This window comes from Rhopalosiphum maidis, chromosome 1 (assembly GCF_003676215.2).
Source record: "Rhopalosiphum maidis isolate BTI-1 chromosome 1, ASM367621v3, whole genome shotgun sequence".
NCBI lineage: Eukaryota > Metazoa > Arthropoda > Insecta > Hemiptera > Aphididae > Rhopalosiphum > Rhopalosiphum maidis.
In genome coordinates this window covers 71672269-71700100 of record NC_040877.1, presented here as the reverse complement: position 1 = coordinate 71700100, position 27832 = coordinate 71672269, and the positions used below count along the sequence as shown (strand labels likewise).

Here is a 27832-nt window from a genome sequence, read left to right as displayed (position 1 = left end):
TATATCTCCGGCAAACATATCAATCATACAATTGCAACCATACTTACTGACAAAAAATAACGTGAAAAACACGTCTCGGAGGACCTTAACGCCCTGAAATATTATTTAAGTCTATACTTATCAATATCGTTTCGTGTACCCATAATACGTGGCGACGAATTGAATTGCACCGTGATCATGTTTTTTAAAAAATAAACTAAAATCGTCTTTGTTCAATTTGTGCTTCCCGTTTAATTATATAACAACGTGTATCTGACATTATTGTAAGCAAATTGGCGTTTATATTTTATGACTGGGGGTGAGTGGTCGGGTGGTGGAAAACTAGCACCGAAGCACGAAAAACCTGACTACGTCTCTGCACATCATACATATATATATATATATATATAGTATATACGCACATGAATTTTGGTCGTAGTCTACCTACCATGGACCCTCCGTGGTAACAATAATACGCCCCGCATAAAACATTGATCCCTTTTCCGACTCCCCGCAACGAGCGGCAGTGTGATTACGACGACCGAACAGTCAACTGCACGTGGTCCACATTGCTGCGGGAGAGGAACATCAAACATTTCAGCACACGTAATATCATAGCGCGGTCGGCGGGTTCGGAGACGTTTCAGTTCTTTTTCTTATTTACCGGGTAATATATATATATATATACAAACTACACGCATACATGCCTAATATCATAATCAGTGCCGCAACTAGGTGTTTATGGGCGAGAGTGCGAGCGTATGTGCTTTAATGCGTCCCTGTCATAAAACATAATATTTTTAAGCAACCCGTTTGGTAGGCATATTATCAAAAAACACAGTTGGAAAGGCACAAATATATCGGCAGATTTAATCGTTTATTTAAAATCGAACCAATCGGCCCGGTACGGTTTAATGGCACCGCCGACGCCATCGGTAGTTGCGCCACTGATTATTATTATCATTGTACCTATATAGTAGCCCACAAGCAGAGAACACGAACGCAACGCGTTTTGTTTCGACAACTGCGGCTGCAACTGTTATTTTTTGTTACGTGTTTTTTTTTTGTTATTATTATTATTATTATTATAATTATACCTACTCACCATATTACACGTATCAGCGGATTCACTTTAGAAGAGTCTGTGCACACAGATCTGTATACGAAACCGTACAGCGTATAATATTATAACATTATGATGTACTCAACAATATATGAGCAATACCATAACGGAGCTCGCAATAATGATATACGTATACGGTGTATACCTGAGTACACGTTATAAATACACACGGTGACACTGTAATTTATTTTAGTATTTGTATAACATCGACACGAGACAATCGTTATCTCGCTGTCTGTATAGTGAGAAAAAAAACAGATTATTATTCTTTTACGGCGCATGAGATAGTAGGTATGTTATATTTTAAATTCTAACGATTCGGCATCGAATTATCACGGTGCTATATTATTATAATATGTGGTACGAAAACTATCACATCGTTAATATCTGTACTGCGGGTACAAAATGCGTTTATATATATCATTTTGTAAAAAACATTAGGTACTTTTAATATTACTTTCGCGTGAATAACATACATTTCTGTACGATATAAAATATGCAAGATTATATATTTTGTTTAAGCTATTATGACATTATAATGATTCAAACTCGAGAAAATAGTTTGGACTAAAATAAATAAAAAACTGTGTATTACAACACTACAACAGTTTTTGAATTATTTAATTTTGAAATTTTGGCAACTAAATACTATAAAAAACGATGTGGGATATCTAAAGAGATTTAATCATACTAACGTCCGAGTTTCATAGACATTTATTTATTTGATTCATAATAATTGATCAGTTTTTTATGTACTATTTTAATTTGTATTACTTCACTGTATTAAATGTAACAAACAATAATTAAATAAACAATAGAATATTGCAAAACACTATTGTGTTATATACTATGTATGATCCATCTATGTAATATGATTTTTTTTCATCCGTAATAACCATAATAATATAAAATCATGGCAAGATGAGATCTTTTGATTCCTAACGTGGTGAAATACGATTACAATAATACGACCTTTTTTATGTGTAAACAGCATCCAGGTAAAATGCGGGTCGAGTATTGTAAGTGAATACTAAGCCGTGGATGTGCCTATAAAATATGTATAGGACGTGGGTCAGGTGTTGTAAGTGCGAAACCGCCGTGCCGAGGATAAAACACAGGTAGATGGATTTTCGTCCAGTCAACGATACCGAATGTCGTTATAATGTAATAAATCTTAATATAACCATATGTAATATGTATTATTATATATACAGGGTTATTCAAAATTGATGTTACAACCATTATAATATTATGCCTGTTGAAAAATAATAGGTTTCCATTTAAAGTTAACCCCTCAAAACCCCTATAAAATATTAAAAAAAATTATAAAATGTACAAATCATTTTAGATTTTTCTAAATCCAAAAAACTTTCGTATCATAAAATTTTCTCTATTTTGAATATCGATGTGTTAAAATGACTGTAACATAAATTTTGAATCACCCTGTACACATGTACCTATATTAGGTGAATACAAAAAAAAAATATTTTATTTTTAGGACTTAATATAAATGTGAAAAGCACGTTTGGACAAATACATACAGATAAAACATATCAACAGATTAAAAAATTAATGATAGGATCATATTATTAGAACGCGTTTGGACCTTTTTGTGTTCTTTGTGTACAGTTTTCCATTTTTCACACATTTTCCATTCATGTAATGCGAGATCTATATTCGGTATGTATAGATTAGGCCCGACAACGCACTTATTAGTATTATGTATAGGTAATATTATTTTAACGTTACAATCACAATTATTGAATTACTTAACACTGCCAACATTATTTGAAAGTCCTAAGCTTGTGAAAAATGGTTATAAATTATGTTTATATTATTATTACATATAATATAAATTGGTTCTAACGGGTTCAAATGCTATTAAAAAAATGTAAAAATTTAATTCAAGCCATTCGTGTTTCGCAAAATCTTCTCATATAACGGCAACAGTGAAACTTGCTATTTTAAGCTTAATGTTGAAACGCTTGAAACCTTAATTTCTGTGTCAATTTCAAAACTTTTGCGATAGCTATATACACTATATAAATAAGCTGCTAAATAAATTGGTCAGTTGATATTGTCCAATGTCAAATTCTAGAACAAAAGTTCAAAAAAAAAAAACCAGTAAAACAGTCTAATGGAAAAAAGGAATCAAGTCCACAAATACCTGAATTTAATGTTTATATAGTTATATATAATTAAAATAATTATTAAATGATTGTTATGTGATTTTATTATATAGGTTTCTACTTATAATATATTATGTATAAGTTGTAATCGTTTGTGTGAAGATTACAAATATATTTTATTTTTAAACAACTTATATAATGTATCGGGTCTTGCATAAATACCATTAAAATCCTAGTTACATTTTGAACGTTCTTAAGCTGTTTAATTACTCCCCTCGCTTATTAAATCTGATTTATGTCCAATTTTTTTAATTATTATTATTACGAGTTAAATAAATTCGTGAAGACATTTTATTTAAATTTTTTTTTTTTATATCAACATGATTTCTGTATTGAATTTTGTTTACCCACTATTTTATACTCAACAAAATTCGTTTATTGTCGTGATGGTAATTAATCACTATATTTATGACGTTTTTGAATCGTGTATCGAGCGAACATGCCGAGTATAACGCAGCCGGTTTTCCTTGTGTTTCATGTGCGTTTCTAACGGCTATAATGTTTCCACAGCTGTCCCGCGTTTGGTTATTTATTTAAAAAACATGACGTCTTGCGTTTAAACCTACAGCAATAACTATTATCGCGCACCAGTGTATAGCGTAGTCTTTACGGTTTTTTAAATTCAATAATAGTATCGACGGTGATGCTGGATTGCGTAATGTTTAAAAACAAAACGACGTTCTCGAATTATCAATAATATCGGTCCGTCAATGTCAAAGTGTTTGTCTAACCATTAGCGTATACGTCGCAAACCTATAAAATCTAATATTTTGGCATAGGTATATCTGCACACTAGCTGTGTATTTGTCAACAAAAGTTCTTAATTTATATTTATTTATTTAAAAAAAAATCAAAGTTTAATTAGACGATATATTATATTGGGTATAATAATTTATATAGGTACGTCAAAATGATACGGACTCGAACTGAAATCATGCAATAAGTTAAATAATTTTGTGCTGAAACTCCAAGCTTCTACAGTATTCCGGTCTTCTTCGATAATTATAAAACTAAAGTAGAAAATAATCTATAATTATAGTGATTGAAGTCCATAAACGTGTTATTAATTCGCTGGTTTTACTAAAAAAACGCGTAACAAACTTATAAAACGCCAACTTTAAAATTGACATTGTTCAATTTTATTCATCTCTGTGTATTGTCCGATCTATGTTATATTCCCAAAATAAAATAAACAATCATTGTAATTAAAAAATATTACGATTAATAACGAAGTAATCATATACCCCGTAACCAGGAATTAGGATATTCAAAGTAGCTGCAACTAGGCGTGAGCTTGGTGAAATAGTGGGTAAAACCATCAAAATACTTCCATATCACGTCCTCGCAAATATACTTATACAGTTATACATTGAATATAATAAGTCATGAAAAATATAACAACTCACAAGTGTGTATAATTAACGAGTAATGACTGACTAATTTTTATTAATAGTATTCATTACCTTTTTCATGATATCGTCTGTTAATTTATTTTTATTTAACAGAGTATCAATTTTAAAATGTTTTACATATGTAAATATAATAATTATATATACTATAATTTATATAGAAGCTTAATATATATTTAGTTGTATTTTAAGCTATTATTTATACATTTTTTAGGCTTAGGACTGGCAGAGTATCACGTTTACTGTCGTGTTTTAACAAGTTTTCCCTTGTGAAGCAATCCGCCAACCTTTAATTAAACATTAACTTATAAAGCATAATATAATATATAATACTACTTTAATTTTCATCATCTAATGTAGTAATATGTCCCATTAATGTAAGATACAATATATTTTCTAGCGATGTTTGTCGCTTATGATTTAAAGTTGTTTTTACTGAAGAATAAATTGGAATTCCGGTCGTTAAACTTAAACAAACTATGATTTATTAATAGTGTAAACTCATCTCAAGAAAATGAGTTGGAGAATATGTCGAATTTGAATCGTTAATATTGTTTGTATAAAAATCAGGCATACAACTCGATTGCATCCAATAAAAATTCGTACGTAATTTTACCTAAATTTAAGTTTTGAGGGTCAGTTTGAATGCAGCCATCCAGTAATAATATTTAATAATAATAATAAACTTTTAAACATTAGAGTGGGTTTACCTGTGTAAAACCGGCAACATTTTTCTATAATATATACATATTATTGTTATTACATGATATATTATGTACAACGTTTAAATTTGATACTCGAGAAGATCGAAATAAATTGATCACAAATGGCACTCCAAAACAATGCAGTCGTCATAAAACCCATCATTTCGTTGACGACGCGACGTATATAAAAACCTACAGCGCAAAAACCCAGTAGGTATGTATATATATGGAGTAGTTTGAGACGATATTTCGCGTTTAAAATTTCATTTCGCGCTCACGGTAACGTTCTGAGAATTTATATCTGTCGTTGTACGAATGCGACGTCTGCGTGGTATAGCGCTGCAGGGAGGAACAAGGGAATAGTCATTTTACTCGCTGTGTGTGAGTGTGCCCTTCACGCGATTACCCGAAACAATGAAATAACTTCAGCAGTATACAGTGTACCTAGCAGGAAAATAATATAATATTATTATGTTCCACTCGGATAAATCATTTCGTTTTCCGCCTCGTATTCTCCGTTTTCCCGTCCGAACAAACGTCTATCTAGACGCGCCCGTATAGTTCTAACCGAAAGACCGCACACGGTTATTTTTTATGCGATATCATATTATGGTATACCTATATTCTTACTTCGATCTTCAACGAGATGGCCGCAGTTCCGGCGCGTAAATACGGATTTCGTCGGACGTCATCGAGCACTCGCTATATATCGTACGATTAATCGTTCTCCGAAAAATATTTATTTTACTATCGTTCCAATACTCCGTATCTGAATTGGGAGGGGAGGCGCATGTTCTATTATACTTACACTGCATATCGATCATCGTCGAATGCCGTCGATCACGTTTGTTTTCGTTTATTGTTTACCGACGACCGAGCGCCGTACCATAAATGATTCACGCCGTTTCCCGTGAACAGCGTAGTTATGTGTGTATATATAGGCACAATAATAGTGATCATTATATATTATAAATATCGTCGGGGCGTTCAACTGAAAGCAAAAGTAACAAAATTTTAAAATTTATTTTTCACCGTTAATCCGATATTGTGAAATAGCAAAATTTATCGCATTACATATTATAATACATTGACGCGCTGATCAAACACAATTTATACATAACACCGATTTATAAGACAGAATATGTGGTCCACCGGACTGGTTGCGTCCACTATATCAAACAAGTTTATTTTAATTTTAATAAAAAAGTGAATAAAAGTGTATACAATTATTATTCCATAAAAATGGAAATATTCGTAAGATATTAATAGTTACACACATATTATTATTATTATTATATGGTATGCAAATTTATAATGCACATTTACAACACTATAATATGAATTATATTATATAATTCGTATATCATGTTACGTAAAAATGTAGTATTTAAAGTAATGTAGTGTTTTTCGGTGGGTGGGGGAGTGTAACGGTGACTCCAGGGTGCGTGTTCGGTATATTTTTTTGGACCGGAAACGCAGTTATGTCCTTATATCCTTCGCTTGATCTTTCACAACTCGAGCACTGCCTGCTGTATACGCCTTTCGAGAAACTCCGTCCGACCCTCCTGCCCGGCAGTTGATATATCGCGGCCGTCACGAATTTGCTCTTAAACGGATTGTGCGCCGACTACGTTTCGGGAGCGCGTCCCGTAGTGCGAATATTTCGGTTGTACGCGCGCGACACGTTCGGCGCACACCACTCGACGAAATACATCAGCACCGGAGATATTTATACATATAATAATTATATACGGACAGTGGTCGTATAATTCATCACCTATTGTGCTAACGCACGCACACACACACACACATGCGCGCGCGCGCATATTATATATTATGTAGGTATATCGTATATATAATACAAAATATAAAACGGAGAACGCGCTGTGAAAATGTGCCGCCGGTCGGCGGGCATCACGCGACGAAATTCTTGGCGTATATACATATATATATATATAGGTAACCCGCCGTTATATGCACGTTATACGTTATAAAATAACGTGTGTACGGTTGGCAAAATTTTTCGATTCTCAGACTCAATTCGAAATTTATTTCGTTTTATTCTTTATTTTTATTTTTTTTTTTTTGCGAGCGCGACGACAGACGGTATTATATTTTTCCTTTACGCGTCGCCGACGTTCCGGTTGTACAGCGATAGTAATAATAATATTAAACTAACGCACCGCGACGGAATCCCACGAGCATATTATCATTATATTATTACGACCGTCATCGCTGCCGGTCGTCGTCGTCGTCGTCGTCAGTGGTCGCCGTTTCTGTTGGTCGGCGGTCGTACTACTACCTTCCTTCCCCGCCGCAGCCGATCTACCCGACGGTAGAAACGATTTCCCCCGGTCGTCACACAACGGTGTCGTCGTCATTATTATAATACTCCCGTGACAGGGGACGAGGGTTTTCACGGGAGGGCCGTCGTCACGGGCGGCGAGACCTCGGATGTCGCGCGGACGATATCAAAATCCGAACACGTACGCACACGCGCTCGCTTGTCACGACGCGAATGAGTTTATAATAATAACGTACGGGGAGATGGTAATCCGCCGCGGTAGATGTAAAGGAGAAGAGAAAAAAAAAACCGAAACGGTAAAAAAGGCGTCTTTAATTGAACGAGCCGCGGAGAACTGTCGTCGGTTTTCGGTCGTCTGAACGGAGTATTCAAATTTCTCCGTTGATCGCGCGGTCGGAATAACAAAAACCGCGAACAACAATGCGCACCGAACTCAACACCGTATTAATATAACTATGCCGTATGACGTTATTATATTTGCCTACTTATGTGCACCTATCTACAACTGTGCCTGCGTATAAGACTTCAAAGACTTATATCTAATAATATGACCTCTTTGTCTTCCGGGTTTACTGCGGGCCAACTCGGAAGATCGGCGTCTACGATAGACCAAGTTGGCACACCGCTAGCGTTATTAATATGATGATAATAACAATAATGCATATTGTGAATGTGATGTGAAAAGCGGCAGTTGTGTCTGAAAAATTATGATAAATGAACCGAAATCCCATCGCGCAGTCGACGTCAGCATAACATAATAATATTGTGATAATATCGTACAGCGCAATAATATTTGTGTATTTTTTTTTTTAAGTTGAGAACCACGCTACGCGGGGGTAAAATGTTTTCACCACACTTGCCCCTACGCAGCATCGTCTATTGAAATAATATAAAAAATACAGCAATCATAGCACACGCGTAGACGACTGGAGACTGCCCGCCCCAGTGTATAAGCATGTATACCAAGAGTTGACGTACTAAGCATTACATAATTTGCTAATTTTTTTATTAATATTTTCTTTATGGTATTTTCTCGGGGTGATCGCCGACCACTGTCCGTCAACCTGGACTTCACGTAATTCCTTTTTAGAAGCCGGCTTGAGCTACCACTCTAGGTTTCACGTTCCGGGGAGTCCCCTTCAAAAGCCGGACGAAGTCTGTCACACTAATACAAAGTCCCTTATCGATTTGCCATCTCCCTGATCCTCTCCGCTTCTTCTTTGATTGGAATTCGTTGTTATCTCCTTAACAGACTGTAAAAGATCCCGAACGAGTCGTCGGCGGAATCTTGCAAAAGTCATAACCCTGGTTTTTTTTCATGCGTGAATGTTGGTGTGCCTATTGACGTCAATATTAAACATTTTGGGTATTCGATTCAGGGAAAATATTTCTCGTAAGACATACACGGGAATTTAAAGGCGCTTACTATATAATAATATAAATAATTTTATACGCACTACCTACGATACCTATATCTACATAATTTATTATTTTGGGGCCACCCCACACGGGTATGTTCAGTGGAGCCCGCCATTATCTTCTCGAAGAATAAAGAATATAACCATAATATGCTATGTGCGTTTCAATATTCCCGTCAAGTTTTTCCAAACTAATCTAATTTTCAGATGTAATAATTACATTTTGGCATAAAATATACATGGAAAATCTACGAGAGTTTATTTGGGTAGAAACAAAAGCTCGTCTCAAACTCTGGCTGTTCTATTATGATGATATATTGTATGTTAAAACGATTTATGAAAATGTTCAACAAGAGGGATAATTTGTTCGTGTTTTATTGCGTTGTTTTAGTATTTCCACATCAATACGAACAACAATTGTGCCTTGTACCACACAATGGATATTCACGGAAACCAGTTAATATTCACGGATGGGGCAGATAAAAATAAATAGGTAAGCTTGATCTAAAATTAAAAGTCAAGAAAAGTCACATTTACGAAATAAACTCGAATCATTTTAGACGTCATAAATTAATGTTTAACTATATTTTGACATGATACTAAACAACATATATATTATTATTAATTTGCAGAAAAAAATCTTAATCGTTATATATATATATATTGGTGTACAATATATTTTTATTTATTCGTCGTAATTATAATTATAAATTATTTATGATAAATTATAATATAATAATTCTGCATGACGTATCAATATAATTTTATGAGAAATTTATTTACGAAATATAATCGTATTTCAAAGCAATAATTAATTAATCACAGCACCTACATTTATTTAACTTTCAGCGTATAGTCTTATAAGTTAGTATTGATATGATAAACAAACATAAATTTTCAATAATATAATTATATTATATTATTTTCATGTGAAGAATTTTCTAAAATAAAATATATTTTGATAATACGTATAACATATTGAAAAAATATTTATAATTTGCAAATTTTTCAAAATATGATAGGATTTGTTTTCTAGAATTAATATATTCGTGCCTACATTTTTGAACAATCGACCAGATCGATTTCAACAAGATATCTATAGAAATATTTTTATACGGCCATACTAAGATATTGTTCTTTAAATGCATTATTTGTGGCGATACCACTAGAAAAAAAAATATATTATTTACTTATACGCTCCCTACGTATAATAATAATCAGATTCGTGTCATAATATTATAATATAATGTGAACAAAAACAAACATATCAACCATATCGTATATAATCATAAGAGTTGTCGTCCGTAGTATACTGATACACGTAATGTTTTATATTCATTCATTCACTCTAACAAAGCGAATTTAAGGCCAATGAAATTGTTTTTATTTATTCCAGGCTCGCTCATTATTATCCGGTACCGAGTTGGTTTCTAAGGAAAAAAAAGTAGTAAGTAATGCGTAATATTTTCATGACTTCTTTTTTTTTTTCTTTATCTATTTTCAATAATATTATATAATAATTACAGTGTTGTGGTACGAACAAATGTCATATTACGCATTCATGTGCATTTTATACAATAATCCGACTAATAGGTATTAATTATTTTTTTTTTTTAATTTGAGATTTTTATGACGAAAATCTGATATATTAAAAATCTATCATAGTGATGTGCTTGGTTTTCTAATAGTTTTTAAATTGCCTCTTATAATTTCTATTTAAAATATACCTACCATATATCATTCCTATGTCTAAGAATAGCATTAAATATTTTAAAAAAGCATTGGTTAGTGGGTACCCCACGTTTGTGTTATAATAATTAAAGTTAAGCAAGAAAATTTAAATCATTATATTAATTTAAGTTAATTTAACACAATTTCGTTAAGTTAAAAGTGAATAGTAAAAAAACTAATAAATTTAACTCGTAAAGTTTAAAGTAATAAAGTTAATATGATAAAAAAAAAGTTAATTTAGCTACTTAATTAAACATTGAAAAATGAATCTATTTTTTAATTAATACGTAGATCACATAAAATGTATTGCTATCAATGCTATCTATGTACAGTATTATTATTTATCAAGAAACATAATATTTTAAGTTAAAATTATGATTATTTATACAATAACTACTATAATGTTTAAAACAATTTTAATCAATAATTAAAAAAAGAAATTTTCAATAACATTTCTATTTGACTTAATGGATTATTTTTAAATTAACTGGAAAAACTAAGTAACAGCTATTTTAACAGTTAATAAAATTAATTATAAGTCGTTGAGTTGATTGGAAAATTGACTAGGTAAATTCATTTTCTTTAACTTTTTAACTAGTCAATGCCAACTTTGAAAAAATAATGACTATAGATTACCGTAAAACGAGTGTAGCTGGTCGAATGTATTGGCCTGTATACATATACATATTATACTTAATGTATAGTCTTATCGGAGTTTTCTGTAATAATTCGTAACGTGTGTGCAGTGTGCCAGTGTGTGTCGTAGTAATATCAATTTAAAACCATCAGAAACATTGTCCGACCATATTTACACACATACAACCACACACGCACACACTTACACATAATATATTGTGTTCGGAAATGTGTATACGATTTTAACAAATCGATTATAACTGACGTATCGTACGCAGCAGCGGACATTGCAATTGAAAATTTACGACTGCGCACGTATATTATTATTATCTATATCAATAATAGTCGTACATAATTGTAGAACATCGTCGTCATAATTTATATGAAACGCTCACAATTCCTCTTCTAAAAACAATATTGCGCCATCATCATCGCTGTCGCGCGTCTCCGCCACACCGGCTGCGGACTTCCGCTCTGTTTTTCACGACGACCCACAGCCGACGACCATTCGCGCGGTCAGCGAGTCGTGGACGGCGCGGACCAACGGAACGCAACGCCCAACGCTATAACACATATTATACACACATTATAATATAATATTGTAAATAAAAAAAAAAAAATCACGTTATCTCGCCAGTGTTGTTTACAATATTTTTACATCGATAATACAGTGTTATTATAGGCCGGCGGAGCGTGTCGCCCGCGCGCATTGCAGTCCGTCACTCTCCGTCATCTCGCGATCTGTCGCGTTCGTTATCAGTCCGCGGACGGCTCGGCTTGCGTGGCGTGTACATGATCGGCACTCGGCGTAAAAACAAATAAACGATCTCGGTCCGCACTCGACTGCCGCTGTCGCGCGCGCTGTACCCGTACTCGACTCGGCCGACGGAGAGTGCGTGCACGCGCCAATCCAACCACCTGTGACGACGACTCACGAAATAATATTATGCGCACATCGCACAGGTAACGTAAAACATACGTAGATCAGTGTTGTATGCCGTCCCTTGTGCCCTGCGCCCATCGGTCTGAAGTGGGAGATTTTTAGAGGAGAACGCTCTCGCCGACGACGGAAAACGTCTCTCACACACCTAATATAGAGTAGAGATTAGCGCAGACCTAACATTACTATGTATTATTATTGAATCGTAACGGACACCTGTCTGAAATGTATTCGCCTTCGCTGACAACGATATCGCAACACCAAGTTCCGTACCTTTGTGGCCTCGTCCTATGACTCGTCCATCTCTGCACTTATAATATTTTTATAGTATTGCAGTACTGTACGTCGATAGTTTTTATTTTGCGTTTGTTTTTTCATTCTGATCGAATCGAAAACGCGTCCAAAGAGGACCGACGCGTGTACGACGGTTATGACGTACATGATTCGCCCATAACGTCTATTTTTATATGTACCTATATAATATTATGCGAAACGACCACTATTTATAATATCACAATAATATTTCATGCGGAATATTATTTCGTATTGGCGAATGCGCACAATATCCCTATCGTAATCGATTAACCGCGTTATACACTTAAAAATGGTTTAAATTTTAGTTTATCGTTTATTAACGTGCGTACGTAATACGTGCTTATTGATTAATAACAACACGAACGTAGGTGGGTCATAGGTTTGTACGGAAACTGAGCGTTTGGCTTAAAATATTTAGGTTTAATACGCGATTTGCAGGTCGCTTTTGAATGTACGCGCACTACAGTAACGAACTATATAACAAAATAAACACCAGCCGGTCTTAAATATACACAGTATACACACGCCGTTTTGAAAAGACAAGCACACACGGCGTGTAATATATTCTCGTGTAAAATGTCTTCTTTAATTACACAACAACATGTTTAACTGCGCGTGCGCAGTGGACGGGAAAAGATTACAAAAGGAATTATGTGGATCGTAAAAATTATTTCCATACTAAACTTACTTGGAATATTGTATTAAACAGCAACAATCGCTATAAAATATCAAAATCTCTCGCTCTTTCTGTCTGTTTCTCTCTCTCTCTCTCTCTCTCTCTCTACACATACAAAGACGTTTTATTGTGCTCTGAAATAATTATATAACAATATTATCATTTTATGGATAAAATTAACTAAGAGATTAATATTTTTATTTTTAAGTAGCTGCCTCATCGACTGTATTAGAAATTCCGATTATGCTATATAGTCATATAGGTATATTTTTATAAAAATATATTTATTTATTTTATGTTATAAAACGGCCGTTTTTTAACAGATTTAATAATATGTCGCTTTTGTATGTGAAGATTAAACGGCTTTTTTAAAATCAAAAAATACAAAACTAATCTAATTTTGTTTAGCATTTCGTCAACCCCATCGCGATTTTTGACGACATATTAACATAATATTATATAATAACGTTATGAATAAATAGCGTTAACGGATTTATGGACGAAGCGAGTAGGTAGCATATTTTAAAAATGATCCTGTTGTATAAGCTTGAGCGGTGTTCTTTTATTCTATTTTTTTTTCGGACGACTGAGTATTAAAAATGTCGGAAAGGTTTAGCGGCTACAACCGAATATTGCTGTTGCTGCTGCTGCTGCGTTCTCGACGAATTACGTTAATTAAATTTGACAGTCGCATAGTATTGTACGGAAACCTCATTAGGTCTCTACGGCTTTCCGAGCGTCTATGCACACACACACATATTATATTTACGTAGCCTAAATACGCCCAATCCGAAGCTTGAAAGCGTAGTCCTAATCCATACGTGATTATATATCTATATATTATTTAGGGCACACAGTATTATTATGTTATTTTAACCGGTACTTTGGCCTGGATTGGACGAAGCCAAATAATTCGCAAAGTTATGTTTTTGGTGGAGCGAAGAAACTTTTCTCCGGTGCCACGCGTCCACCAGATTAATGCTATTTATACTATGTAATATATATATATATATAAATACACACTGCTTTAATTGGATTTCGAGTTTTATGATATAATATAGGTATATATTGTATAATATTTTGTTCAACATAAGCCACCAATTTGGGCAAACGCAGTGAAATTTTCGTTGGGTGAAAAAAAAAACCATAACGAGGTTGATCCTGCGTTTATGTAATAACTTATGAGTAGTTATAACTTACATTTTATAAGAAATAACTATATAATGGGTATTATAATAATACACTCAATAACAAGTGAACATACTATGTTTTACATTTATCATTTTTTTGTCGTCATGAAAACGACGTCATTATTTTACAAATAACTCGTGTAGTCGTTTGCGAGTGTGTTATAAATAAATCCTACGTATTGTTGTTATTATATTATATTGTTCATATTCGTTGGACATATAATATAATTTAATTTTCTTTTGTTTAAAAAATATCGTAAAATCGTCCTAATCGTTTTACACGCCGTATAATGATTGTTTGAACGTTAAAATTATCAAATTAAAATTCGTTACAAACAGTCGTCGTTATAAAAACCGATAGTATACCTATTTATTGTTTTATTTTTTAATACAAATAAACCGTGTCAGAAGAACAATACTACTACTACTTATTATATAGGTTTAATTTTCACGCTTTATAAACAGTTTTATACATTTATTACCTAACCATTCCCGTCGAACTTATACCTTTATGATATTTAAATAATATGTTAAACGTGCATTATAAGATTTTTTTATTGTTTTAATTTAGTGATAATCTAATATTAGACACAGTTAAAAACTTATTGGTAAAATTTGATTACACAATTTCTAGATTTACAAAACAAAAAAAAACTCCAATCATCAATAAACTACAAAAAAACATGACATTTCTATGGAATAACCTATGTATAAAAAAACATTAACGTAACCCATACATTTTTTAAACTTGATCATAAATGTCAAACTGTCATAAAAACTCATTAAAACGTATGAACACAAAATCAATCATATCATACTGTAGTTACCCATGTACTATTATAGGTAAAGACTACAGTGTCCACAGTGTGACACGATATGCTGTTTTGCATTTGTAGTTTCGTTTTATTTATTTTTGGTCAGTGTTGAATGTTTGAGTTGCTCCAAAACTTTTGCTCATTTAAAACATTACTATGGAATTGTGCCACATTTTCGAATAGTTTTATCATTGATTAAATGCATATAAAAATATTTAATTAACTGTTTTATTATTATTTTTGTTATGTATAATGTATCATTATGTTTTATTCATATTATTCATATTATTATTGGCCGCAACCCGTGGTAAACGTTTTCGTGGACATTCGTTTATCATCACTACTATCAACCGTGCGCCTATATATTTATGTATAATGCAGTTGAAAAAACAACGGACGTTTCGGACCCTTATTATATATTACATTATAACACATAGATTTATCGTTCGGAAACGTCTCCGCATGCCGATACCGTCGGCCGGGGATCATGCCTTCAATGACGATAGTATATAGTAATAATATGACCCACGCACGTATACTTGAAGAAACCGTCTCGTCGCACGATGTATAGGTATACGTATATGGTATGTCGCGGGGCTTTTTGTGTCGTCTCAGGAAGTCGTTAAGCACCCAGAACGCCAGTGGGCTAAACGATAACGGGTCTTCGGCGAAAATTCGGACGAGTACGGAAATCGTTAGATAGGGGAAAAAATCACCGACCCTACACCACCCGCACCGCCGCCGCCGCCGCCGACGAAACAAAATAAAATAAGAAGTGTACTGTATATAATATGCGGGCACAACGAAGAAGCGGGAAAAGTTTTATAGTCGGTAATGGGAAAAAAAAATATATAGACGCGGAGGAAAATATATATTATATATTATATTATATAAACTGCGCGGATCCGTCGTCCGATTTCGAATATAATTGATAGCTTTTTCCGGACTTTATTTCTTGCTGTGTATTAAATGTGTACAATATTTGAGTCTGTGCTAGAGAGACTGAGAGAAAAGAACAAGTAAAATTTTTACCATCGAACAATGACGGTTTTCCGATTTGAAAAATAATAATAACAATAAGCGACACCCTCCACCACCGACGTTTAATAATGACCCGACAGTGCGCGACTCCGCTGCTGCAGTACCCTTATACATAATATTATATAGTTGATGGCGAACACGAGGGCGATAATATTTTTGTAATCGACTTACGCGCCCCCGCTACCACCGCCGCCGGCCAGTTTAGCATGACAATACCGACGTTAACGACGAATGACTGAATGAGACGCGATATTGAAAACTGACGTGACTCTATTGAAAAGTGAACTGAATTGAATGAACACTATATTATATATTATTATTATACGCGTGCAATTTATAATCGCATTATTCCAGTAGCCGTACAGTTACAATATATACTTATAAACATAATATATGTATATAGTGTTTGGGTAGATACCTAGATACACTCTATAATTATTACAAATAAAGCTCGCGGAGACGTTTTCAATATGACGTAGTTTCATTTTCCCTTCGAAGTAGAAATTTATTTCCAAGTTCACAAGTCTATACCTACAGCTGATTTTCCAAGAGTCATTTGGGTGATACAATATTTGCTTGTCATTTAATCTACACTGAAAAAAAATTGAAGAAAAAAAATTATTACATTTTCTACGAAACTCTCGATGTTTACGAATATAGCTTTTAACTCGTATTATATAATATATTATATAAGTACTTTTACAATAGTTTATATCGGCACGTGTTCAATGGATATACGTATTTAATTTGAGACTTGGATGGCCATTTGAGTGACGAATAAAACCATTAAAATCATGAAATTTGAATCAAAAATATTATAAAGTACATTGAAATCGTCATTTACGATAATTTGAGAGTTTTTCGTGAGGGGGTGTAGATAATTTGTTTAGCACAATTAGGTAGAAGTCGTTCACTCTGCACCTTTTCAAGAATTGTATTATTACGTACTAAAAATTAAAATTTAGGAAACAACAGTTTTTTACAGAAAATGTGGAATAAATTAATTAATTTAAACACAACACATTTCTGAGAAAACATAAAGTTTTAGGAAACTAAAAAAAAAATGCTTAAAATAATTTAAAAGTATATATCGATCCCAAAAAATTCAAAATACATATGAAGAAACAATACGTTTTCATAAATTAAAATTATTTTTAGCTATAAATTAAGTTATAATATGACCTATAATAAGGTACTAATTGACTTGAAATAGTTTTAGTGTCGAAAATAAAGACGAAAATTGAACTTTGATAATGCGCTATTATTTTTACTACAGTACAATACAATACAGTAGCTGGAATCATTTTTTTTTTTTTAACTATCAAACAAAGTAGAAAATTTAGTAAAATATTATACATATATGTACTGTTCTTCTCGTATAGTAAAATGCCAAGTTTAACGATATAATTAGTATAATATATTATATTATATTATAGTAAAAATATAATATTATATAATTGTTTTATTAGATACAATGTTATAGTTAATCAATATTTTGTTCTAAAACTATCGTTATTAAGCCGGTTATTTCACTGATAGGCCGTCCATCGGTCGATCGATAAACTATTTCCTTTCAAGTTTGCCGAATTTTTGTCAATTAGGATTGTTTTTTCGATCGATCAATGTCAAACTGCTGTATACTACCTTTATATATTTGTGTAATTATTTTTTTTTTATTTTGACTTGTTGATAATGTTAAAATAATAATATATTTTTCATTAAATTTCTTAATTTTTCTGAAAATACCAAATTTTCTTTTTTTTTGCCGGATATTTATAGATATGTACTTTTAATAATATTAACTGTGGCAATTATGGTAACCATGCTTAAAGCATACAATATTGTGATATAAAAATATGTATTTGTTGTTGTTGTTTTTTTTATCACGTAAATATATATATATATATTGGCATAATTGTATCCATCAAACCCAATTCGGTGATGAGAGGTGTTTGGGCGGGTTGGCCCATACCTCCTTTCTGTAAATACTTCATTCGGGATACGTCTTAGTGGCGGAGACATTTTAATTTCCCTGTGGTGTCCATCCTATAGAGGTTTAACTAATAACTGCATATTCACATAAAGCTGGGAAGTACTTACCAAAATATAATATTACGGTCGTTACTTTATCATACGATGCTATACAATTTTTGATTGTACGACTTATTGACTGTGATACAATAATACTTGACCTGTCGAGTGGCAACTGTATCCAGAATAAACATAATTGTGGGGGACAATATTATAATGGTCTCGGTGAACGGGTCTTTGAATAGAAATACTGTAGCGGACTACCATGACGAGTAGTTTCGAAAAACATAACAAATATATTGCTTTCAGCAGAGCGAAAGTAATAACGCAATTTCGAGGAGTATCAACAATTTTTTTTGATATTATTATCAGAAGATGAATATTATATAACATCTATGTGCATATTGCATTGGTATGTAGCATCAGCGGATGAACTAAAAAAAGTCATAACAAAGGTTTTCATTTGACATATCGTAGATATATTATATTAGTATATACTTGAAACTATAAAATTATTAGACCATTATTTTTCAATCTGAAAAACGATTTATTATAGTATATTTTTAAAATAGACGCGAACGATATTTCATCGAGTTTAAAGCAATTACTATTATTATTATATTATTGTAAAATTATCAAATACACTAATTCGTCGTGTGCACAATTCATCATTAGTATTAAATATAAGTATTATTTTATATAATATTAATAAATAAATATGTTGCTCAAAATTAAATTTGTGAAAAAAATAATTAATATTATATTTGAAACTGGCTTTGTTATTTAATATTGTTTTTGTGTTTTTGTTTTCTTTCTTTTTATACTGTCATAATTTAATATTACTAAAATAATTGTCACTAATTATTATAAAAGCTAATCGAATAAAAAAATAGATAATATGTTGTAACGTTTAGTCAGAGTTTTTCAATCTCAGTTTAAAATCTCCTGCAGCCTTGTATTATGAAATACAAAATAAGTACTTAATATCTATATTATTTTTCATATTTAATTATCTATATTGATGGTAGTGCAAGAAATTTAGTATTATAAAGTGGGCAAATATAATATTTTATTTTAAGATTAATTATAAAGTTTTCTTTTAAATAAATTATTATTACAATAATTGGCTATTTGTTAAAATAAATCTGTATATTGAGAACGCCATAATTATTTGTGATGTAAGAGACTCAATTTTAAGTGCTTATTTTTGCCTTTTTTTAAATAATAAATTACCATTATTCATTACTATATTAAATAGACGGTGTAATATTTTGGTAAACCGAACATCAATTATTTCAAATTATTATTGAAAACCATTTGAACTGACGACAATCGTTACATAAACGCATTTATTTAATTTATAAATAGTAGTTCTTATGAAATAAAAATAAATATTTTTTAACCTTTGACAGCCAATATGATACATTTGCAACCAATAAATTATACGCCTTTATGGGATGTGTTATAGGTACACAAATTTATTTACTCTATATGTTAATAGTGATAACATCTACACTTTTATAAATACAATTAATAATTCAAAACAAATACAAATATTTTCTATAACTTTTTTAAATTGCTTAAATCGTGGTTAATATTTAATTACTACTTATGAGTTACAAAGTTTTCGAATCTATATCAAGATGATGTAATTTTCTATTTTGTGCAATATTTGATTTGTACTAACACTAACTAACAAATTATTTTTACTAATGATGTTGACACATAATATATATATGTTTAGAGTTTATTAATTTATAGAACATAATTTTATTATCATAAGTAAAAGTTCTACAATACATTGGTTGATTAATCAATGTGTATTTTTTATTATTTGTTTAAGAAATGGACACACAAACTAAATACATGGAGGTTGACACTCAAAACAATATGAAGTAAATAATACATTGGTTTAGTACAATTTAAATGAATAACATGAGATTCGTATAACATTAATAATAAATATAAAGATTTGAAAAGGGCGAGTCTAAATCGGCTATCTCCGTACAACAACTATGGAGTTCATTATCTTCATTACAAGTAGCAGATCTAAAAATATTGAATAGAACCGATTGGAGTGTAGAATGATGAAAATGTGGAATATGAAAGAACTTTTAAAAGGACTTGAGATAAAAGAGACAGGGACTGAGGATCGGTTTTATTGTTCAGAAGGTTATCCAGAAAATGTATACTCGCTGCATATTAGTAATCTAGCATCCACTAAATAGTTTAGATCTAATAATATTTAGATAATTTTATCAATTTGGTGTAATAAGGTTGGGTCATCCTGGTCGTTGATTAGAAACTTAGGTCTCTCTATTGTACTCGATAGTTATTAATAAAATTTGATTTTTGTCTATGTGGATTTCAATAAGGATTTATAATTTTTTATGTTACATCGTAAGACTTTTGATCTCACATTTATTTCAACGTTTGTAAAGTGCCACGTGTTCTTGACTCCATTAGACTCCATTTATAAAATTTAAATATCCGCGCTTTTATTGTTTGGTCACCGTAAACTAAAGGATTGTTAAGACTAATCAATAGAGTACAGAATCATTTCTTCGGTTTTGCCGGGTACTTTTTTTAAAATATATTGCCCAACTTGGCTACAAATACAGGTTTATGAATGAGGTAGTTATTGGTTTCGGGACATTATAGCTGTCAGTTGCAAGGTATTCAGTCAGTCGTTTCATTTCGAGGTTGATAGGTCGCATTGATTCAATTCATTTTTTTTAACTACCTAGCATCCGGAACTTAAGGAATATTAAATTCGTTTCTTATATAACTGCAAATTATTGAAAATTTATTAGATCTAGTGTAAATATATTTAAAAATATACACCGTATCATCGCGCATTTGATTAATAACACACGATCGTAATTAGTTTTATATTTTGAAGGGCTCTTTTCGCTCCATCGCAATAACGGTCTTCATTTGATCTTAATTCTTTCGATTTAATTAGGTCACACAACGCACACGCGCACACGCTGACATAAATACACAGAGATCTGTAGCAATTAATATAGCAGATCCATAAACGACGTGATAATATTACTCGTGGAGCTCATATTATGGTTAGGTCGGGTTAGGCATAACCTCACAGATAAGGTTTAGGCGACTTGCCCCGCGATTCTCGAAAGTCGTATAAAATGACGGTGGTTACCTACAACACGGCGGCGGACGACCATAACGTTCACGAAAATTGTCAATTATCTTACCCGTGTATATTATTGTTATTGCGGACATGACTGCGCAGAGTCGACCTGGGTTAGTGCGGACGCGCGTGATGCCAAACCGTATTATAATCTGCATATAGGTCGAGGAGCACGCGTCGTCGCGGGGCCCGGGAAAACAATTTATTTCGAAAGACGTTTGAGAAAACATATTACACAACACGCCGCTTCCCCCGCAACCCCCCGACCGCCCAACGGCAGCCGACACTCCGCGGCAACCCACCCACTCCGGCAAACAGGCCCCAGGACCGTATATTTTACCGACAACCGATTGGATAGTGCGCCTTTTCCCGTGTATACCCGTACGCGCGTACACATACACACACACACACACACACGACGGGTTTTCTCTTTATTCACTTTTTTCTTTCTTCCTTTCTTTCTATTATTATTATTTTTTATATATATATATATATTATTATTTTCTCCTCTATCGCTTGCATATATATATATATCGGTTACTACTGCTGCATTTATGTATATATATATATATATGTGTGTGTGTATTCGTTCCGCCACTGCCACGCGGCGATATATTTACGGCAGCTTTTCACGACCACGCTTTTTTCTCTCCATAAATCTTTATTCTACATTTTCTGTGCCGAGTACACTCGTGTGTATGTGTGTGTGTGTGTGTGTGTGTGTGCTCCGTTTCTTTTTACCATGTTTATACCGACAACGACGACCGCCGCCAATGCCGATACTATAAAGAATCGCGGGACGTGGCGTAGAAGCATTTGGATTATTGAAATCCGACGACTGAGCACACGGCCGTTAAAATTACACAATTTCCATGCAACTATTATTCACCCCCGATCGAAAGCAGTTCGAATTTTTTTATAATTTTCCGAAATTCTTGTTCTGTAATCATATATATATATATATACATAAATACTTCAATATCTGTATTGTCGATTCACAATAATGGGAGTAATAATACATTGCAATGTAAATGAAACACGCTTTGATCTAAAAAAAATCTTTTTTTATTATTATTGTTATAATCAGTTCACGGTATATTTGGCCATTGAATGCAATATTATATTAAATTATCAATATTTTTATATAGAGTGAAATAACTATATAGTTATATTTAAGCATATAATATAGTCTTATAGATTACATATAGTTAATAATAGTAACATCGATTAAAAGTAATACACTTGAGAATATATAAAGCAAAATCAAATAATACCATATCATTTATAATGATATAGAGTTTTTGTATCGTGTTGATTCACGTGTTAAAATTACATTTGGCTGATTAGATGTGTTTCCAATAAGAACCATTTGTTTGGAACCGGGTTAATGGTTTTGCTAGATTTTCGAAGATTCAATGAAACTATTGGTACCAGAGTATATATTTAAAGTTATTTTTTTTTTGCCTTAACAGTATTGTGTGCAATATTGTACAAAAATGATACTTGTGATATTATGTTCGCTAAACATAAATTAACTTTATCACATTTCCATGATAACATTGTATTACCTATATAACATTACAGAAATTATTAAGTACGTATTATTAATGAGCAAAATTATGACTATATGCGCCAAAATAAATATATCGTTAATAATTATAATTAATAAATAAACATTAATAAATTACATCATTGAAATATTTTAAAACTGTGTGTAAAACGGTTATAAAAAAAGAATTACCACTTGGTTTGGAAAAATGTATGTAACACATTTCTGTTACTACCTATTATAGTATTATCATAAACATATTTTTCTATTTTCAAGTTTATTCAACCATACTTTTATATAACACTCTACGAAGTCTAAGCATAAAACCACAGGCCACGTAGATGATTATTCCAAAATAAAAAAAAACTTGTTCAATACCTATATCTTAATCGATAACTTTTGTCAGTTTCGGTTTTAGGTACACGTACACCGTCAGTCAAAAAAGTTGCACACTATCATGTTCATGGCGTATACTTCTTTGGGTAATAAACAAAAACTAGAAGTAAATATATTTGTTTTTTTTTTTAAATTGTGAGTCGATATTATTATAATAATAAAATGCCAGGTTAGGTTATCGTATAAATAAAATAAGACTGGATTAACATTTTAATATATTTTGAATAAATCATAAAATTTTAAGCTTTATTGATAGGAATAAATAAACATTTTTAAACAGACATTAGGTAAGCTTGAAAACTTTATATTCTTTGCTTGTACGTTCAACCCTGGATTTTAGGTCTATACGTAGGTCTTAAAATTTATCTATTTAATATTTAAAAGATTTGGAATTAATCCAATAATATACATTTTTGAAAAGAATAGCTTATGTCGCAAATTTACCTATATCTAGTAATCCCTTTATAAGCATTCGATTCTCAATAATTGGTTTAGATTTAATAAATCTAAGAAAAAGACATTCTAATATTTAATGTCTATAATATTTTAATAAGAATCAAAGAATCCTATAATTTTTCATGAATCAATGTTTTGTTTGTTATTCCGTAATAGTCTATAGATTTTGATCGTGATAAATTTAAGTTAAATGTTAGGTTAGGTTAGGTTAAAATATTGATGTCAAGAAGAATTATTAGTGTGTAAAATATTTATATGTATTTATTTTTTTTGTTATAATTCTTTTTATCTTTTAAATACCCTAAATCTGAGTTATTTGATTTACCTAATCATTTTTTAATAATTTTTTTTGTATTCATTGTCAATTGACCTTATTTCTTAATCATATTATATTTAAAGCGCTTCCGCCAGTTCAATTTTCTAAATAAATATAATATTATATAACGTCATAGTTCAGATTTTTAAATTACGAATTATTCACTGGTCCTTCATTTCAAGATAATATTATTTGTATTTTGTATGACCAAATACAATTTAGTAACACCTTGAAATGATTTAAACTGCAATTGTTTTCATCATTAATTCGTTCAAAAATAATCTCACAGTTTTATTAATTTTATGTTCATTTACACACCCGAATCAGTAGTCAAACAAAGACAATTGTATAGGTATTTGCTATATCAATAATCGTTTACAAGTTTATTATTATTGTGAACTGTAAGAAAAAATAAATTAAAATCGAATCCGTTTATTTAACGTAAAAAATATGTTCAATTGTTTAAGTTCAACTTTATACAATCAAAAAGAGAATTAGATGAGATTCGTTTATTATTTTGTTGTACTATAATTGCGTCATTTTATTTTACACGTCTAATGGCAATGCAATTTATGAATCGTCAAATTATACGTTACATCTCGATGAATATAAATGTATACTGAACATTGTACAGTTTTTATATACACAAAAATAACAGTCGGAAAAAATGTTATTATTTTTAAATAACGTAAACTGTAAGTAAAATTTAATGAACGCGTTCAGTTTCGAAGAAAAGTTGAAAACAAAAACTTTCGTTGTTCCAGCTGCACTCGACAAACGACATTTTGTTGTTAAATTTGTATTTCATAAGGAGTCAAATAACAAAATGACATGCTTTTGAATAATTTCATTAAAATGAAGAATTATTTCATATGTAGGTACCTATGTTATAAATATAAATAAAGAAATATCATTATTTATTTGATCAATTTACTTTACTGACTATGGCTTACTAACATATAATTAAATGAAATATTCCATATTTTCATTAATATTTTAACATTTAGACATAAATATTTTATAATAAATGATGACTTAGTTATTAATTAGTTTTTTGTCAGTAAAATATCATATCAAAAATACACAAGAATCTATTTAAATCATGTTCAATGTGTACCTATTCGTGGTTACCGTAATACCGTTACTGATGCTACTTAATATTCTAATATTAATATGTTGCAATATTCTAATTTTGTACTATATAATATAGTTATGTTTATTTCACAAAAATAAATTTTTCGCCATGAGATTGAACTCAATTATTTAAGGATAATTGTTTAAACTTATAGAGAAACTGTAATCCTTAAAGAAGTTAATCCAATTTAAGGTTGTTTTATGACCTGTTTCGTTTACTTAAATGAATTTTCATCAAGTCAGTTTCTTCAAATAAACGATCAAAGTTTCCGGTTTTTATGTAGATTAATAAAATCTAGTTATATAAATAACAAAGTTTCTAAAACAAATTATCTTAACTGGATTGAATTATTAATATAAGGGTGGCAACGAGTTTCGATATAATAATATATAATTTATACGAATAAACAAAAATACATGAAAACAAAAAAGCTATCGATAATTTTCGCAAAATCAAAATGATAAATTCAATGTTTTAATAATTAATAGTGTCCAGCTAGTATCATAATTATTATAATGCAACTAATTTAAAAGTGAATAATTAATAAAATAAAATTATATTAAATATTTAACTATTACTGTTTATATTAATTATAAATAATATAATTTATTTTTGCATACCTATGATATTTATTGGTATATATTTTATCCAAAACAACAAAAAAGGGGAAATAAGTAACTGGTCTTCTGTACAGTTGTAAGTGTCGAGCGTATCTAATCATTGAGTAAGTTACAGACTACAGCAATGTATTTTCATCTGAATATAATTCAATAGCTATCCATTGCATAGGTACGAAAAACTGTAATGAGAGAAGACGGTTCATCCGCATGTATTATAGTGATATAAGTATATTTTATAATATATCTATTTTGCTACTAAAGTAATTTAATTACTTTTTTGAAACAATTACTTCTGAAAATGACGTATTGTGTGTACGCAATATAATAATACATAAAAGTAAAAGTTTCAAGTCCTCACGAATAAGATATTTAAATGTCAACAAAATAACCAAAATCGATGTTCTTCGTTTAAACATAATATAATTTAATCTAATCTCGACCTTAATCTGTCTATAAAAAAAATTATCTTTATGTATTTTTAGATTTGTTGATCTCAGTATGAACTATTGATGAGGATATTTGTATTAAATATTTTAGTTTTACCTATACAAATTGAATATCTTACACGTTTTTAACTACAAAATAATTTTGCATATTTATTTAATTGTTATGGATTTGTCAAACTTTTTACTTAAAATTATTATAAAAAAAATATTGTAGTAGTTATGTATTTTCGATATTTTTAAAATGGTTTATGACAAATTTATGAAAAAACTTATATTAAATTATCAAGCATTTTGTCGGAGTGAAAAATGTATTGAAATCAGAATCTAAAATTATACTTAACTACATTTAACAATTATAACTGTATTATGTTTCAACACGGACCATTTTCAGAAGAATTTGTAAAATATGTGTGCAGCATAAAACATAATATCTAACTAATTATGTTCATACATTATTAGACATATATTATAAAAAATATTATTAAACGTGACTCCCGTGAATAAGTATTATGACGAACATAATATTGTAGAGTCATAATAAATAATATCTATTTAACTGAAAATGTTGGTTCAACAGAAATAAGTATAATATATCGTTAACTTGAAATATGATAACATATAATTTTCGTCACAGGTTATTAAATGTTTCATAATAATAATTTTATAATATTAAAACTATGTAAAGAAAAATAAAGTTAATTTGTTTTCTGATAAATAGCCGATGCACCATTGTTACAATATAAAATAAATCAAAGAAAGAATAATGATTGTTTTTATTTTCAGTCCAATCGATTTAAACAATTTAGATACTAATGGTGTTTGTTTGAAAAATATTGTAATTTCGTAGTTCTACCATATTTTGAAGGTTTAAGATGTTCTTTAAGTTAACTTAAAAATTCTAAAAATCAAGAATTCCAAAAAATCGGGGTAAAATGTTCTCGATGAATAACCCTGTATTTTACAATAGTGGTATGAAAAGGAAGTTATCCATTGATTATACTTAATTAAGTATAGTTAATTTAATTAAAAAACTAATGCGTACCTATCCATTATAATAATAATCCATATTTTTTTTCTGAAACTTAGTTTAGCTAATCTACATAATATTTTCATATTATTTATTAATATCTCACTAAGACGATACTCCAATAAATATAATTATAATGTAGTTATTTATTTAAATATTATTTTAAATTAACTTTAATAATCTAGGTTTCGTGTAATTCGTATCAAATATTTTGGCTCAATTTTTTTT

At 30.8% G+C, this 27832-nt stretch overlaps 1 protein-coding gene across 2 annotated transcripts in view; it reads left to right on the top strand.

Moving 5' to 3' along the window:
* Nucleotides 1-538: 538 nt before the first annotated feature.
* LOC113549705 (solute carrier family 26 member 10-like) overlaps nt 539-27832 on the top strand; it is a 77932-nt gene continuing 50638 nt past the window's right edge. Inside the window, exons 1-3 of one of the 2 annotated variants that reach the window (XM_026951136.1) lie at nt 539-646; nt 9519-9620; nt 10524-10574. The gene's annotated coding sequence lies outside the window, so the exon portion shown is untranslated. Of the gene's footprint in view, nt 647-9518; nt 9621-10523; nt 10575-12237; nt 12458-27832 lie in introns of those variants that run through there. The other variant, XM_026951137.1, reaches the window with a different exon arrangement.